At 41.1% G+C, this 6,277-nt stretch overlaps 1 long non-coding RNA gene across 1 annotated transcript; it reads left to right on the top strand.

Moving 5' to 3' along the window:
- Positions 1-685: 685 nt before the first annotated feature.
- Positions 686-1,562, top strand: LOC124645566. Its single transcript, XR_006986252.1, has 2 exons — positions 686-1,095; positions 1,264-1,562. It is a non-coding gene; the product is annotated as an uncharacterized LOC124645566 (long non-coding RNA).
- The last annotated feature ends 4,715 nt before the right edge of the window (positions 1,563-6,277 follow it).

Below are 6,277 nucleotides of genomic sequence, written 5' to 3'. Positions count from 1 at the left end.
CGGCGCAATATGTCATTTTCTTCCATTTTCCCCTGTCACTCGTCATACTGACACTCACTCCCTTCCTATTCACATCATCTTTCAAGCAATCCATCCATCTTTTCTTAGACTGACTGACTGGGGATCGTGTCCGGGCGGGCACAGCGCGGCGTTCGCGGTGCGGTGGGAGGGGTGCATATTTTGATAGCGCATGCATTGCAAGCCGGACACATAACTTAATATGGCATTATAATACTTTATTTGGTAATAAGCCTACCTTTTATGGCGATCACAGTGACTTATTTAGGCAAAAATAATACATTAATTTGGTCGTCAAGAGTTAGTGATCATTTACTAAATTTGGTGGTCGAATACAATTTAAAGTGGAGTCGTGACTAAAATAGCTGGCACTATTACATTTTTAGACTTTATTTTTCTGGTGTTCAGTAGATATTTTTGGTTACAAAACTTAGGGTATCAAAGCATTTTATGGTGGTCATTTTATTTGTTCCCTTAAACAATTAAACGAAATATTTAATTACTTTTGATGTGAGGGCAGAACATGTTAAGGACGAGTTTCATGAAGCAATGACCACATACATATTTTTATCAGCAATGAACAATATAATTTATACCGGAGTCGGCAGAAGAGATATGATACGGCTGTCAAAAGAACTTCGTATATAAACGTTAATTACGTGTAACGTTGTACTTTCCTAGCTCTAAGAATAGGTTAGAAATTAAAAAAAAATACAAATAATTACAATAGATTTATTCTAAAATTAATAAAACACCTAAAGTAAACTAAAATAAATGAAATAAAAAATTATAATATATTAAAATTAACATAATTCATATACGGAACCCAATATTAATTATTTACACAAAGGTCCTCGTAACTATTGCGCCTACGCATCTCTAAACGGGTGAACTGGTTTCGCCGCGCGCGACGGTGGTGCCTCGAGTGCATTCGGGGCCGAGACGCAGGAGACGACCAAATTGCATCAGACGTGACGGCTGTGTCACACGTTTTTTTAGTAGACCTACAATTATTGTGTACCTGCCTAATTCCTACATATTTGTGCTAGACAAATTATAATCGGAAATCCCGCTGGGGTAAGTTTCCATGCATTGCTTAAATACTATTGTAAGGTGTTCTTCTTACTAAATTTCTATCTAAAGCAGCTGTTCTTTGTTCACTTTGTTTGCTGGGACACTGTGACCTTTGGACCCGGCAACGTGGCCCAAGCTCTGCTAATGCTAGCCTTGTCTCTGCGCTTCCAGGATTTATTTCTACGTTGGATTTCTACGTTGGATTTTCTACGTTCGAGTTTTTACATTCTACTTTAAACCCTCGCTACGCAACGTTCTACCTGGCGGCGAGTGAAAGACCAGACCTGATCCTGTCTGGAACTACCTGGGTCCTGCTGGAGACCTGGAAGTGCAACCTGGGAAGGAGCTGGGCCGTCGTCGGAGCTACACCACGGTTCAGGCCAGTGTTCCCAGTGTACCTTCTACCTCGAGATCTATTCGTGTTTAGGGCAACAGAAGTTGGCTTAAATAAAGTCTCAATTTCTACCAAATTGTGTACTTTATTTGGACCCCTACCTACCTACCTGTCGGCCAGCCTGACTACCAGCCTACCAACGGCCACATACGTTAAAACATTAATTACCATCAGCCAAATACGTAAACAATAAACATCCTTATAAAATATTTGATATTTCATCATCCTCCGAGCCTTTTTCCCAAACTATGTTGGGGTCGGCTTCCAGTCTAACCGGATGTAGCTGAGTACTAGTGCTTTACAAGGAGCGACTGCCCTGCCTGACCTCCTCAACCCAGTTACCCGGGCAACCCAATACCCCTTGGCTAGACTGGTGTCAGACTTACTGGCTTCTGACTACCCGTAACGACTGCCAAGGATGTTCAATGACAGCCGGGACCTACAGTTTAACGTGCCATCCGAAACACAGTCATTGGTGTCTAAGATATACTTAGAAAGTACATACAAACTTAGAAAAGTTGCATTGGTACTTGCCTGACCTGGAATCGAACCCGCGCCCTCATACTCGAGAGGTTGGTTCTTTGCCCACTAGGCCACCACATATCAATATACCAATATTTGATATTTACTTACGCAAAATACAAACCAGTTGTTACACTCTCTCCTTAGCTACTTTCTACCGAAGACGCGAAATTATGCCAAAATGATACCTCGTGGCACAATAAAATGAACTCAAAGCTAACAGCAGTAAGATTCATTCTTGAAGCAGTGACTTCAAATAAGCTGGGTATTTAATTTTGGAGTAGGACTTTAATTTCAATAGTCCCGTAATATTGCAATCCGATTTTAATTGCCAAGATACGGGCGCAATAGTTGAATCTATATCAAATATTAATATTCTAATATTGTGTACTGGAGCAGGCTAACGTAAGTTAAAGTGTTTCTAAGATAAGATGAACTGCAACCATTTAAGTGATAGTTGTTTTGTGCAAATGTGACAGAAGCACTAAGTGCGCATTCATAACGTAACTCACAACACGCGATGCAAATACTTGTCGCGTCAACACAATCGCGGCGTAACAAACAATCCACTCCAGCGGCGATGCAGCGACACAAAAGCTTTTTCACACATCATTAACAATGCAATGCAATTCCATTCACCGTCCTATTTGTAATGCAAAAACGAATACAAATGCGTGTCAAATAAACTATGATAAACAATCCCTGTTTTATGGAGATTGAGGAAAAACTCCACAAAACTCCATGGAGATAAGGAATGTCATCAATCTCGTCCCTTTTCACTTAGTTGTACTGTTCCCAAAGAGAACGGTGTGTTAGCCCTGGCTACAGTTCTCTCGAGACGAGGCCACTAGTGGCGGGATGCCAAAGTACCCAGCCACTGGCTTGAAACAAAGTCGATTGTAACGATCCATTACAAATTGTATTACATAACACACGGACTATTGAGCTCCTAGTTGCTGGTAACGAATTAACAATTCAAATGGCTTTATTACGGACGAGCGCGTCCACTGAGGGATGATCTGATTAGAAGAAAGCATGCACGTCTCATCAGGTACCTAATATCCGGGATGAAGTAGGAAAACGTTGGGTAAACAATGATTTAACCCACACGTTATAGCGAGCTGGCGAATCAAGTGGAGCCACTCAGTCGTCGGTGGACACAGGTCCTTGGCGGCGGGAGAAAGGGACCCACTCGAGGTCAGTTAATAAACACTCGTCACAGCGCTCGCTCGCCGGGGCTTTTTCCAATTTGTTCGACAAATAAAACTCGCCGGCTTGCACTTAGGAAGTAACTGCGTACGTCCGCTCTCACACCTGATATGTATTTTCGTTTTGGCTACAGCAAAACTAGCTGCAAGTTAGTACCAGCATGTTCACGCCTAACGTTATTTTGACGTGACAACGTCTTATAAATCGATGGAGCCGGCTGCACGCACGAAAAAACATGACTCATGCGGCGTTACCTCGCTCTGAGGCGTTACCTCGCTCTGAGGCGTTCCATCGCACAATCGGCCTACGCGTTCGGCAGCGTTCGACATCTGTCTCTCTCCCACTTGAGTGAGCGATGCGTCCGCGTAAACAGCTGCTATTCAATAATATATTTACATATTTTCGTCAAGTATGAAGTGCAGTGAAAAGTGAATGTGGTGTAAATTGTTTATAGCAACGATAATTGCGACGATAATACCTTTATCGTATATGAATATATGATTCTTTCGATATTAAATATATGTTCAGTGATATATTGTCGAATATTCGTGCTTTCATAATTAAAATAAATAGCATCAGTCCGCTAGTGCAGCGATTGTAGGTTATGCTATAACAAAACTATAATAATAAGGTAATAGAACTATTTCACGATGAGTAAAAAATCAATTGCTTTACTATTCGATCGAAATAATTATGGAGCATAGCCAGTGTTGGGCAAAATGAAATCTAACTACTGATTACTAACTACAACTACATATTGTAGTTAGTAATCAAAACTGCAAATTACATTAAATAATCGTAAAAAGTAGTTAAAAAATTTGATTACTAACTACAAATTGTAGTTGCAATCACGATTACGAGATTACTTTTTATAACTACCTACACATTTTAAATAATCAATCGCGCGTTCATGTACTGACTTGTCGTTTGCTAGTTAAGTACAGTTACCGGCACGGAAGTCGAGCCCTGACTTTCACCTGCGCAGAAGTGATTTATTGGGTCCCTTTGGTGGTATGAAGGGAGCGCGGGGGCGGCGGTAAAGCGGTGATTGGCCCGCAGCGCATCGCGTCATAGCCGTCACTCGGGATTGGTTCTTAGCTGCGGTTGACGACGAAACACTTCGGGCCAATTTAATTGACACCAATTTTTATAAAATATATTTTTCTTTTGACGTGACAACGTCTTATAAATCGATGGAGCCGGCTGCACGCACGAAAAAACATGACTCATGCGGCGTTACCTCACTCTGAGGCGTTCCGTTTAAGGTTTGAAGTGCAAGCGAGAGCACGCAACGAGCAACAAAGAGGCACGATCGGCCTCCGCGTTCGGCAACGTTCGACATCTGACGATCAATTTCTTATGACGTTGTCACGTTCGACTATCGTCAGTAAACCGACTTTACAGACAACCGTTTTTTTACAAGTTTGACGAAACAAAGCCGATCGATAACAGTACCTGCAACCCGCTGAGTAATACATTACCAAACAGATAAATACGAAGTGAGCACTGAATGTGTATTTACCTGAAACAAAAATAAAAAACAATTGTAATTGCCGAGTAGATTGTGAATATCTCGCTAAGAGAACTAACTGCACTTAAATAAAACCGTTTCAATTTGAAACAGATAAATAGTTACAAAGAACCGAGGTTACGTAACGAGCAAGATGTATTATGTACATATAACATGGGGAAACTTTGACAACTTATGTTAAGTTTATGTAGGTGTTCCGCGGCGCTCGGCGTCTCGGTTTGTGCCGGTCATCATAACAATCTATTGACCGGAGATTGGAGGTCGGGATTGAGATTTTTTTGCAACCCATCGACCCTTACTTTTGTGTAGTATAATTATGCAATGACCCAAACAAATTCAGATATGATGTTGGTCTTCTTATAACTCTGGGGTTCAATATGTTATTATTATTCTATTTCCTGTCAGGTTCATCCTGCAGTATATTAAATAAATATTTTAAGTAAACAATATTGTCTACAGTCGTATTTCAAGAGTATTAGGAGAAATCACAAATGAAACAGTATCAGGATTATTATCAAATCCGAGCATAGGCCATTATACAGAATCCGGGAGGTAGTTTATTACCAGCAGAATCACCCAAAGGAAAATGATGAGCCTTTTAATTATTCATACAAGGGTTGGCGTGGACTAGGACTCAAGGCAGATTCGGCAGTCGTCGTAAAGACGAGCAGAATCAATACGCAATCAAACTGTCGGCCGCAGAGTTAGCTGCAAATATTTTCCCATTCACAATTGTGGAAGTTGGTGGGGCCGCGGGGCGACGTAATTTGATTTCGAGTAACGCCCTAAATTATTTACCATTTCCATTTCTGGCTCCAACGCCTCCGCTTCGATTAGAATTTGCACTTTCTACTATTGTGGAGCTGGTTAATTCCTATCATTCTCTTTGATCGTATCATAATTAATTATGTCGACCCCTATTTGATCGCTCTAAAGATTTATCACGGAACACGCGCATTAATGTTCTTTTATGAATTCGAGATTTTTTATTCAGCTTCATGAATATCTCATGAGGTTGATTACCGCACAAACTAGTGCTGGGTTCTTAGTACTCGCTACACACGAGACGTATGTATCTGGGATGCTGATCCTTTGTCGACACACTCGTAATTCGATCAGCCTTGTGAACTACAAAATGAGTTTCTGAGTATCTTTCTTTCTTCTTTCTATCCATGCCTACATAACAATTTACAACTAATCAGACGAGTTACGTCTACAAGAAGTAACATTGACAATGTATTATGTATCTAGTAAATTCGAGTGTGATGATCACGTTAAGCTGAAGTTTTTCTTTCTTGAGGTTTTCCTTTGGCATACCAAGGAATTTTACCTTTTAAAATCTTTGAGATATTTGCCGTCTTCTTCTTCTTCTTCTTTCGAGTCGATGACATGTCATATGAGACTACACTATGTCAGCCCAATATTCCGCCACAGCGAGAGCACGGCCGGATGCGCTCATTAAGTCCTCCCGCGAGCAGGTTTCAGGGCACAGTGGACATGCGATTAGGTGGGACATCGTCTGCACGGCA

This window comes from Helicoverpa zea, unplaced genomic scaffold (genome assembly GCF_022581195.2).
Source record: "Helicoverpa zea isolate HzStark_Cry1AcR unplaced genomic scaffold, ilHelZeax1.1 pri_000069Farrow_1_scaff_2_deb, whole genome shotgun sequence".
NCBI lineage: Eukaryota > Metazoa > Arthropoda > Insecta > Lepidoptera > Noctuidae > Helicoverpa > Helicoverpa zea.
The sequence above is the reverse complement of the archived record's forward strand: the minus strand, read 5'-3'. Positions and strand labels throughout refer to the sequence as shown.